The sequence below is a fragment of the Otolemur garnettii genome, unplaced genomic scaffold (genome assembly GCF_000181295.1).
Source record: "Otolemur garnettii isolate 467f Iridium unplaced genomic scaffold, OtoGar3 scaffold00163, whole genome shotgun sequence".
NCBI lineage: Eukaryota > Metazoa > Chordata > Mammalia > Primates > Galagidae > Otolemur > Otolemur garnettii.
The window spans coordinates 3,747,646-3,759,040 of NW_003852558.1; positions in this window are offsets into that span (position 1 = coordinate 3,747,646).

Consider the following 11,395-nt stretch of genomic DNA (forward strand, 5'->3'; position numbering starts at 1 on the left):
GGAACACTTCTACACTGCAGGTGGGAATGCAAATTAATTCATTCTTTTTGGAAAGATGTCTGGAGAACACTTAGAAAACTAAAAATAGACTTGCCATTTGATCCTATTAAATTAATTTTTGAAAAAATTAATCTTGGAAATAAAAATTTCCTTTTTCAAATGTTCTTATCTGAGCAAGAGTATATAGTGGCTTCGAGGCTTGCTGAAATATCTCATAGTAAGTGGGAAAAGAATGATTATTGAATCTATAAAGTTAATAATTGAGATTCATGTTGAATGTTCAGTCCACAGCCTACAACACTGATCTGGTCAGGGATATTCTGAGTTATGTGTGCTAGAGAAATGATGAATGGTACTGTTGGAATTTTACTAGGCCATGAAGTTCCAGTCTTAACTCCTTCATAGCAACATGCATGTTTGGGAAATTCCAGATTGACTGGTGCTGTACAAAGATACAATAACAATCATAGGAGTTCCAGGTTCTTGAAACTTTTCAAGTACTTGTAAAAAGATTTTAGAAAGACAGATGCTTTATTCGTGGTTGTGGCACTAGTCTCTTACACACAGTAGGGACTCAGTGAATATTATTTTGGTGAGTATGAAGGAAATTTTAAGAAGGTTATCTACTATGAACCCCTCTTTTACCCTCCAGTGCTAAATTACAGCTTAGAAGATAGAACCACATAAACACTATTATCTACCACTCTAATCATGAATTCTAAACTAACAGCAACATTAGAAGAAGAAATGTAAAGCTTATGTTTATGCTGAAATTTAAAAACGCTATTCTTATGCTTTTCAATGCAAAATTCTTTATAAGATGGAATTCAAGATAAACTTTTAGGGAAGTTATAATTATGAATTAATACTCCAACATATAATCCCTGAATTTTCCTCAAAGCAAGCAATCTTGCCGTCTGTGAATAATTTTGTGATTTTAGGTATATGAAGAATATAATAGGCCATCCGAGCCCAAACTATCTTAATTCACCCCTACCAAAAGGAAAATAGTCAGGAAAGGGGAGAAGTGGCTTTATTATCTTTCTTTCTGGTTATGATTTACCATCTGCTAAGCTCTTCTTTTTAAGTAAGAGTTTCTAGATCTTTTTTTGTTCTTAAAGCATTTCCCAAGCAGAATAATAATATAAATCTGTTTATCTATTACTAGATAGAAATATTTAGAAATATTTGACAGTTTGAATTTTTTTACTTTTAATTTATTTAATCTTATTCTGGGGCCGTACTTGAATGCTTGAATGGTTAATTGAGCAACATACAGGCAGAAGACTATAGAATTAATGAGAATAGGAACTTCAAAAGGCATATTTATATGTGTACACACATATATAAAGTCCTGTGAGAAGTTTTATTTTATACTCTCTATAAATGTTTGCTTTATAAGTAGGATAATTTGTGATAATCAACTTCATAGTCAAACATGCTTTTAATTGACTAACATATTTTTAATACACTGAGCCCTTTAAAACTAAAAAGAAGAAACAGCAGACAATCTGCTCATACCCAGAGTAGTCTATCTCATATTAAAGAAAAAATGATGCTATGCTCATTTAAATTGTGTATCTATTTTAAGAACTGTGTTAATATTATTAGTTGGCTTTTGGCTTATAAATAGGTGTCGTTGGTATTACATACAAGTAAGAATGTGGTTTCCAAAATTCATACAGAAGTCAAGAGATAGTGTCTTGACTATATTGTTCTGATAGTACACTTTAAACATTATTTTAAGTAATATTATTTTAATGTTTTGGATGTGAAAGAATGATAATCAAGGTAAGTAAGTGTGCAAGGTATGTGTGCATTTAAATGCCTAGAGGGTATACTTATTATTATTATTATTATTGCAGTTTTTGGTTGGGGCTGGGTTTGAACCTGCCACGTCTGGCATATGGAGCTGGCGCCCTACTCCTTGAGCCACAAGTGCCACTCAAGAGGCTACACTATCAAGAATGACACTTTATAGTAAATGTACAGAGGATGCTAAAATCACATATACACATTATAAGCAAGGCTATCTATGTATTATTTCTGGAAGTTGAATTGAAGGTACCATTACTGGTCAAGTGTACCTGGACATGCTGCACACAACCATTTTACCTTCAATTCATACACCTTTTGAGAATGATCAATTTTATTTCCTAGAAGAACCCCTAAAATATGTACATATTACTTCCAATAAGATCACTTAAAATGTGTATACATTTTTGATCACCCTTGTATATTTGTGATTCTAAGCATGCACATACATATATTTGTATGTTAAAAAGTATACCTATAAAAATAATAGTGATAATTAATGTAGTTTCTATTTTATATTACTAAAGCTCATCACCTTAATCATTTAATATAAAGTAGACATTATCTCTATTTTTTCTGATAAACTACTTGAAATCAAGCAGTTTAGAAATATTTAGTGTTATGGAGCTCATAAAGGTAAATTTGTGACAAAAATTTAGATTAATCTGATTCTAAGGATCATAATATTTAATTATAACACATGCTTCATCTATAACCACATACTATGTTAATTGATTAGAAATTATATACCAAATTAAAGATAGAAAGTGAGTTTTTATGGTTGGAAATAATTCTTCATGGAATTCAATAGGTAAGTCAATCTTAAATAAATATCTTGCATTTATTTAGCATACTTTTTTCTTATGTATATCTGATCTGGTAAACATATTCCTGAAAAATTAAAAGTAAAGTCCATTAATATTATAAACCAAAGTGCCATGACAATTAACATTAAAAAAATCCAAGGTTTAAGTTTCCGCAAACTTGGCATTCCAGCATAAGAAATCATTCTAGAAACATTTGTGACATCATCCTGGTGATTTTTTTTTTTTTTTCAGGGAAGAATATATTTCACAAAGGAATTGTACATTTTGCTTCTGGTAATGACATAGTAACATTGATTATACTAATGCTTCTGCCAATAAGAATTATTATCTGTACAAAATTTAACCAGTTAATGTTTGAATCCAGACAGAAACTAGAGATGAACACCTATTAAAAGGAAAGAACACTAGGGTAGATCCACATTTAGTTGGCTTTCCCCTAAAGTTACTCCCACCTCTCTGAGAGGTGGGAGGGAATAGAGCTCATGTAGAAAGTGGGAGTCATACTGTGTGGAAGAGTGAGAATTTGAAGTTCAGCATGGCTGGAAACTGAGAGGTGAAATTCCAATTATATAAAAGCTACAGAGAAGAAACCTTCAACAATCTACACACAGATTACTATTTAATTTGGCAATTTCCTAAACTGTACAAGCACAACAAAAATCAGTACCTAGAAGAGAAAAAGAGCAATGTAGAAATTTTAGCAGAGAGACATTCAAAGTATATTGAGTTATAGGGATAATTCAAAGTACAAATCCTGACAAGGTAGTGACTTGAATAAAATCTTAGAATTTCAAATAAACTCCCCAAAAGTCTATGTCAGGGCATAAAGATTATGTCCCTAATCAAGGGTTAATCCTTTGGACTAAGCACAAAACTAAAATATAGTGGCCCTAAGAAAGTGCCATGAAGATGGCCAGTGATTTAACTGATTCCTAGGAGAATACCTTAAGATTCTTCACAGGAAGAAAATAAAACATAGTCCCTATAATGTATCATCCATAATATAAGGTAGATATTTAAAAATTGCAAGTATTAAAAATGACCAATGATATATAACCCATGTATTTATTTCATTATTCAAAAAAATAATCAAGATTATACAAGATTATATAACCAGTATTATTTGATAAATAATCAAAATTATACAAGATTATACAAGATTATATAACCAGTATTATTTGATAAATAACCAGTATTATTTGATAAATAATCAAAAAATAATAAAAGCAGTTAATGGACGCAAACTCTCAGAAGATTAGATATGAGTGTTCACAGAGATTTTAAAATGAATATTAAAAATATATTAAGATAAAAAGATTAATCTGATTCTAAGGATCATAACATTTAATTATAACTAATTATAACATTTAATTATATCTAATTTTGATCAGATAAAAATGTGTACATAGTGACTAAAAAGACAGGAAATTTAAGGAAAAGTATGAGAGTTCTAAAAGAGAGTTGAAAGGAAAGCCTAAAAATAAAGCATAAAATATCTAAAATAAAAATTCACTGGAAGGGCATAATGTAAGTTTCTGTAACAGTAGAATAATACTCACTGAACTTGAAAACTTCATACAATGTGAAGCATATAAAGCAGTGATTGATCAAAACCAACAGAATCTGAATGGGCCGTGGGATTGAGTATGTTAGTGTGACTAAAGCTCCAAACAAAAAGGAGAGGAGGAATGAGGAAGGAACGTTGACTTTTTTCCCATTTTAATAATACCCACACCTATTTCCAAGAGGCTCAGAGAATACTAACAGGACAAACATGATGAAAAATATACAAAAATACACATCATATTCAAAGTGTTGACAACCCAAAACAAAGAGAATCAATTAAAGAAAGCTCAAAAGAATATATACATTATATACGTGGGAAAAATGATTAGAAGGAAGGCTGACTTCTTCTCTGAAAAAAGGGAAACCAGAGACAACAGAATAACATTGTTTAAAATGCTGAAAGAAAAAAATAATCAACCCATAAACTTGTAGACTATAAAACTATTGAGTGAATTCATTGCAGACAGACATGCAGTAGTAGAGATGTCCTACTAGGAAAACTTCTTCAGACTGAAATGGAATGGTACCACATGGAAATTGAAAATGACATGAAGGAAACAATAGCATCAAAAATTAATAGAACAAATGGAAAATAAATAGCAAGATGGTGAACATAACATCCATCTACACTAATAGTTACATTAAATGTGAATAAATGAAACACTCCAATTAAAAACAGGCTGTCTCAAACTGAATAAAAAACATAGACTTCTAAAGGGAGACCCAGGTTTAATGTAGAATAAAGTAAAAAGACAGAAAACTATACCATGTATACAATACAAATATTCTGTTAAAGTCAACAAACAGAAGGAAAAATGCCCAACCTGAGACATCACTTGGTAGATCATCCCAGAGTGAAGGGAGCTTATCAGATAAGAATGGGGAGAAGAGCTGCAGCTCAGGTATACATCATACAGCGAGGCACCACAGCTTTCTTGGGACCACCTGGGGGAAAATTATGAAACAGAAAAGGAAAAAGAAGAAAAAGATTATCAGTGATGATAAAACCCAGAGAGGCTTGGAACTCAGTGAAAGGGTAAGGGAGGATTCTTATCTCCTGCCCATGTGTGTTGGTGACCAGTAGGCCACCAAATTTCTTCAAGACTGTTCCACCTCCATGAGCCTGGGATGGTGGCAAACAAGAAATAGTGGTAAGACTTTGTTGGATCCTGGGGCTTAGACAGTCCACGTGGGACTCTCCTCCTAGAAGAGTGATACAAGAAACTGGATAGCCAGATTTCTTCCATTCAGTCTGCTTTCTTAATCACACTTCATGCATCCACTGTAACTGGGAAATCAATTTGAAGAATGGGATCCATTCCTTTTTGCAGTCATTGTGGGGTGCCCAATTTGGGAGCGCCCACTCCTCTGGAGTCTAGTGAAGTTGCCTGCCATTGGGTCCAGACACAAAGGCCAGAGGGAGGTTTGAGAGTTGGTCTTGCTTGAGCAGTGAGGGAACCCACATGAACAGAACCAATGGAAGAATCCTAGGGGAGGCTGATACACAGTGATCTGGGAGGGTGCCCACTGCTTCCTACAAGAAGACTTGTGCTATTGCGTGGGTCCTCCAGCTGGGAAGATCCCAGCCCAGTGACAAAATAACCAAGCATTAAGCTAAGGTGACCAGACATCCCACTTTTGGTGGGACAGTCCCAAATTTTAACAATTTGTCCTGCGTCCAGCAGCGTTTTAAAAAAGTCCCAATTTTTGGAAAGAATGCATGACAAGCTAGGGAATGGTGGGAGAATGGGAAGGGAATATACAGTTTTCGGCTGCTGAAAAGGTTAATGTAACTCCAGTTGGGAATGAAGAGGTTAATGTAACTTCATTACATTTGGAGATGAAAAGGCTAATGTAAACCCCCCACTCCCCTCCTGGGCAAGGTCACTCAGGTGAACCAGTGCCCTACTCCTTTGAGCCACAGGCACTGCCCTATACATAATTTTTTTTTAGTGTATTATATTTGTAAATTGTACTTATGTTGAAATTTAAAAAATATATATTACAATATTATTTTTGCATTCTATGAAAATTTTTATTGCTCCATATAGACCATTTTAATTAAGAACACACACACACACACCCCGCCCCCACTGCCATCAATGGTGTCCTGCTTTACCAATGTTAAAATCTGGTCACCTTAATTTAAGCCCTTCTCCCATTCTTCTAGAAAGCCTATTCTTTCTTCTCAGTCTTCCCTCCCATTGGTGAAGAAAGCAACCTCTGAGCTCTATCAAGGTTTTGCAAAGCCTTCCAGGCCTGCAGTGTATACCCATGATCTCATTCAGTTCTCCATCTGCCTCTCCTAAAGCTCACAGTACTCAAATCTCCAACCTGGGGGTCCAAACTTTCCATAGGTGCAAAAGAACACCTTGGCAGTTGCCTTTCATGCAAGCATCTATCAAGGAGAAAAATTCTATTGCTAACCGCAGAATCTACCAACTCAGTCAAACGGGGCATGGCTGATTCATACTCACAAATACCACGTTCTGTCTGACAGATTAAACTGGGGCACCCAATACAATTTGGACTATTTGGAAGAGGTGAAGACAGCAGGATAGAGGCAAACTGAGAGGGTTACTAGATCTGCTTGAACACCCCACAGGTAACTTGGAACCAGCACATTTCTCCTTGGCACAGTCTGGGATTTATCTTTGGAGACCAGATCCAGTACCTCTAAGACTCTACAAAACAACACCATAGTAACCAAACTGTGTGGTATCAGCACAAAAATAGAGACACAAGCCAATGTAACAGAATAGAGAACCCAGAAATAAAACCATCCACACATTGCCAGCTAATCTTTGACAAAGCAGAAAACATTTACACTGGGGCAAAGAAACCTTATCCAATAAATGGTGCTGGGAAAGTTGGAAAGCCACATGCAGAAGAATGAAACAGGATCCATCTCTCTCATGATTCACAAAAACTCATTCAACATGTATAAAAGAATTAAATGTAAGGCATGAAACTGTAAGAATCCTAGAAGAAAATGTTGGAAAAACTCTTCTAGATATCAGTCTAGGTAAAGAATTTATAAAGAAGACCACAAAGGCCATCACAACAATAAAAATAAATACATGGGAGTTAATTAACTTGAAAAGTTTCTGGACAGCCCAGGAAATAACAGCAAAAAGACAACTGACAGAATGGGAGACAATATTTGCATGTCATGCATTCAATGAAGGGTTGATAACCAGAATCTATAAAGAACTCAAGTGAATTAGTAAGAAAAACTCAAACAACACCATTAAAAGTTGGGAAAAGACATTAACAGAAGCTTTTCAAATGAAGGTAGACAAATGGCCAATAAACATGAAAAAAAGGTTCATTGTCACTAATCACCAGGGAAATGCAAGTTAAAACCACAAGATTATCATTTTACTCCAGTTAGGAGGGCTCTTGTTAAAATGTCCAGGAATAATAGATGCTGGCATGGATGCACAGAAGAAGGAATGACTATACATTGTTGGGGCATCTCCCAGTGAGTAAAACCTGCATGGAAGACAGTAGGGAGATTCCTCAAAGAACGAAAACTAGACCTGCCATTCGATCCCACAATCCTACTATTGGGTATCTACCCAAAATAAAAGAAGTCATTTTAGCAAAAAGACACTTACGTTTGAATGTTTATCAGAGCACAATTCATAATTTCAAATACCTGGAAGTTCTCATCTAGTTATGAATGGGTTAGCAAACTGTGATCTATGTATGCCATGCCACACTACATAGCCATGAAGAGGGATGAATCAATGCCTTTTGTAACAATTTGGATAGAACTAGAGAGCATTATTCTTAGTGAAGTATCTAAGGACTGAAAAAACAAACACCACATGTATTCACTATTAAACTGGAACTAACCAAAGAGCACACATGTGGACAGAGGAAAGTAAAACTCAGTGGGAATCAAGCAGAAGGGAGCGGAGAGGATGGATAGATATTTACCTACTGAGTACAATTAATGCTATCTGGGTGACAGGACACTTATAACTCTACTAAAGCCTTACAAAGCAATCCATGTAACCAAAGACATTTTTACTCCCATACTATGTTAAAATTTAAAAAGTAAAATAAAATTCAGAGAAAGATAACAAGGCTAGAATGTAAATAATCATTCATAAAAAATAAAAATAACAAAGTCACACAAATTACCTGTCTGTATGATTTCGTTTACATGAATTTAAAGAATAAGCAAAGCAAATGATGTTGACAAAATTCAGAACCATTTTTGCTTTTAGAGGGAGTAGAGGACTTCCTGGGAAATATCACAGGAAACTTTCTCAGGCAACTCAAATGTTCTCTACATTACTAGACATAGCTACACTGTTATACATGTTTGCCAAAATTCACAGAACACATTTAGGCTCTGTGTATCCTAAAGCAAGCAAATAGATTGGAATTTTAAAAGTATGAGAGTATAAATAAGAAATAATATGAAACAATGCAATAAAAATAGTACCATTTAAAAAATTCACAAGAAATTGGAGTATTTCTGAAAGATAAAATAGACATATATAGGTGGTCGTCAAAGAAGGTAAACTAATGAAAACTAAGCACGATTCAAGAACTGGGGAAGTGTCTGTTGCAAACTAATTCTGTAAAGCAAAGGAAATACAAGTTAGATGAAACTAAAAGAAATTCATAATAGAGGAAATTTGTTAGGAAAAAACAAAAGAAGAAAAAACATAAATAATTTCTAATTGCAAGTTATCTGAAAAGATGTTTCAATTGAATTCACATAAAGTGCCTGATATTAACTATATTTAGCTGGCAAAAAATATGAAAAGTGAAACCCAAAATGATATAAAATATTGACATGAAATATCTCTCCACTTCAAAATTATTTTAAAATAGTGTCTAAGTAAATAGTCATTGTAACTGGACATGGCTATTAATCATTTATTTCTACAATGGCTATAAAATAAAAGGCAATACTTTATTAATTACCAGTAAGTAGTATTAAAATTTCTGATAATTAATTATTGGCAAGTTATATTCGTTTTACATTATACTTTTAATGGCTACTTCATTAAAAGTAATATAAACATATAAAAGTAATATAAACATATCAGAACAAACCAGAAATGCAAATATAATTTTAAAAATTACCCTTTATCTCAACTTTTCCAAATAATTACAATTAGATCTTTGTTATTTTTTTCAAGTCTAAAAATATACATTCAAAATACATATTTGTATTACAGAGTGATAGTCATACCTCTTTACCCTTATTCCTCTGAAAATGAAATTTGGCCTCTCTAATTTTTTCTTATTCTTTTTTATATGTATATGTTTTGTTATTTTTAGCAAATTATTTTCAATTTTTCATCGTTTCTGCTTTATGGAGTATTCACTTATTTCATGTGGTTATTTTAAGGATTACTGTCATCATACTTGGACAACTTTAACATACTTCATATACTGATACCTGTAAAAGTTTGCTTGCCCCAAGTCTCATTTTACTGTAATATCAATTTTCTCTTCATGTTTTTCACGTGCTTTCTTTTGAAAAGCATAACCTAAAATTTTTGTTTTTCAAAGGAAAGCATGGCCAAACAGAGGTTGGGAAACACGAATTTAGAAAGCCCAAATACAGGTGAAAGCTTTGCTGTTTGGCTTCAAGAAAACTAAACCCATTGCTCAGTGTCCTCACGTGCTTGACTAATTGCTGCAAAGCAATTATTTATATGTTTTTCTGAAAGGTAAATAGTAGATTTTGTGCTGTGTCAATGATTTCTATAAACAGGAAAATTATTTTTATCTAATGAATGGCATTTCTGGAAATGAAGTAAAGGTACAAGTTGGTGGAACAGTAAAATCATAATATTTAGTGTGAAAATTAAAATTATTCTTGAAAAATGGACTTGTCAGTTTATTAAGCTGTGACGTGGCTAGGACTTTTAAAGGTTTTTGAGTTTGAATGCATCAAGCATTGTGGACACTTCATAGATCTGCTGAGGCCTTTTTCCTCATGTTATTTCCATTTCATATACATGTTACCTATAAGGCATTTAAGTTTGTGACCTATGCAAGTTGAATACTTAAGAGGAAAAGGTCATTTTTCTAATCTTTGAAAGGAGGTCTCTGATAATGAATCTCAAGCACTTATTAATATTAAATGGAGGAAAACATGCTGTTTAATATATTTAATAGATAGTTAAGAGTAAATGCCAGTGTTGAACAGCAGAAACAGAATCCCCTGCATTTTTTAAAGGAGATTCACACCCATTCTTTACACTACACGACTGGTGGGTTCCGTCTCATCCCTTCAGCCTCATGGGTTGACATAACATGATTAAACTAGCAAACTGAAAATTTTTCTTGAGAATACTTTAAAACTTGGCTAGGATGTGTCTCCAAAGAAGAAAATCTTTGCATTAAATTTGCTGATAGAAACTTGAACTTTTTTTTTTCTTTTTTAGAGACAGTGCCTCACTTTGTCACCCTGGGTAGAGTGCTGTAGCATCACAGCTCACAGCAACCTCCAGCTCTTGGGCTTAGGCAATTCTCTTGCCTCAACCTCCCGAGTAGCTGGGACTACAGGTGCTTGCCACAACCTGTCTAGTTTTTTTTTGTTTGTTTGTTTGTTTTGCACTTTGGCCGGGCTGGGTTCAAACCCACCACCCTCAGTATATGGGGCCCATGCCCTACTCACTGAGCCACAGGCACCACCAGAAACTTGAACTTTCTGTGGATATCCCTGAATGTGTACAAAAATAGAGTCTGTTAACTCAGAGGGAAACAGTGAGAAAAGGGCAGAGGGATAAGTGTCTTAATAATGTTTAGTGAGTTTTGAATCCACCCCTATGTTTTTTAGTTCTATAATTCCTTAAATCTCATTTTTGTTGTTTAATTAGGCATGTTTGAATGAAGTTCCTATGCCTTTCCTCTGAAAGAGGCCAGACTTCCATAATGTCATAGGTAAGAATCAAGCAACCTGAGTTCAATGTCAGTCTATCTCTAGCTCCTAATGGTGCAACCATGGGGAATTCTGTTAGTCTTGCTACTTTTCTTTTCCTTTCTATTAGAGAGGAATAATGTGAGGATTAATTTAATGTTTAGCATGGTGTTGGGAAAATAGCAAACGCCCAATAAATGTTCGTTTATATTATATTATTATTATATCATATTATATCATGTATATTTATAATAATATAAATGTTCATTTATATCATTAATTTTATCAC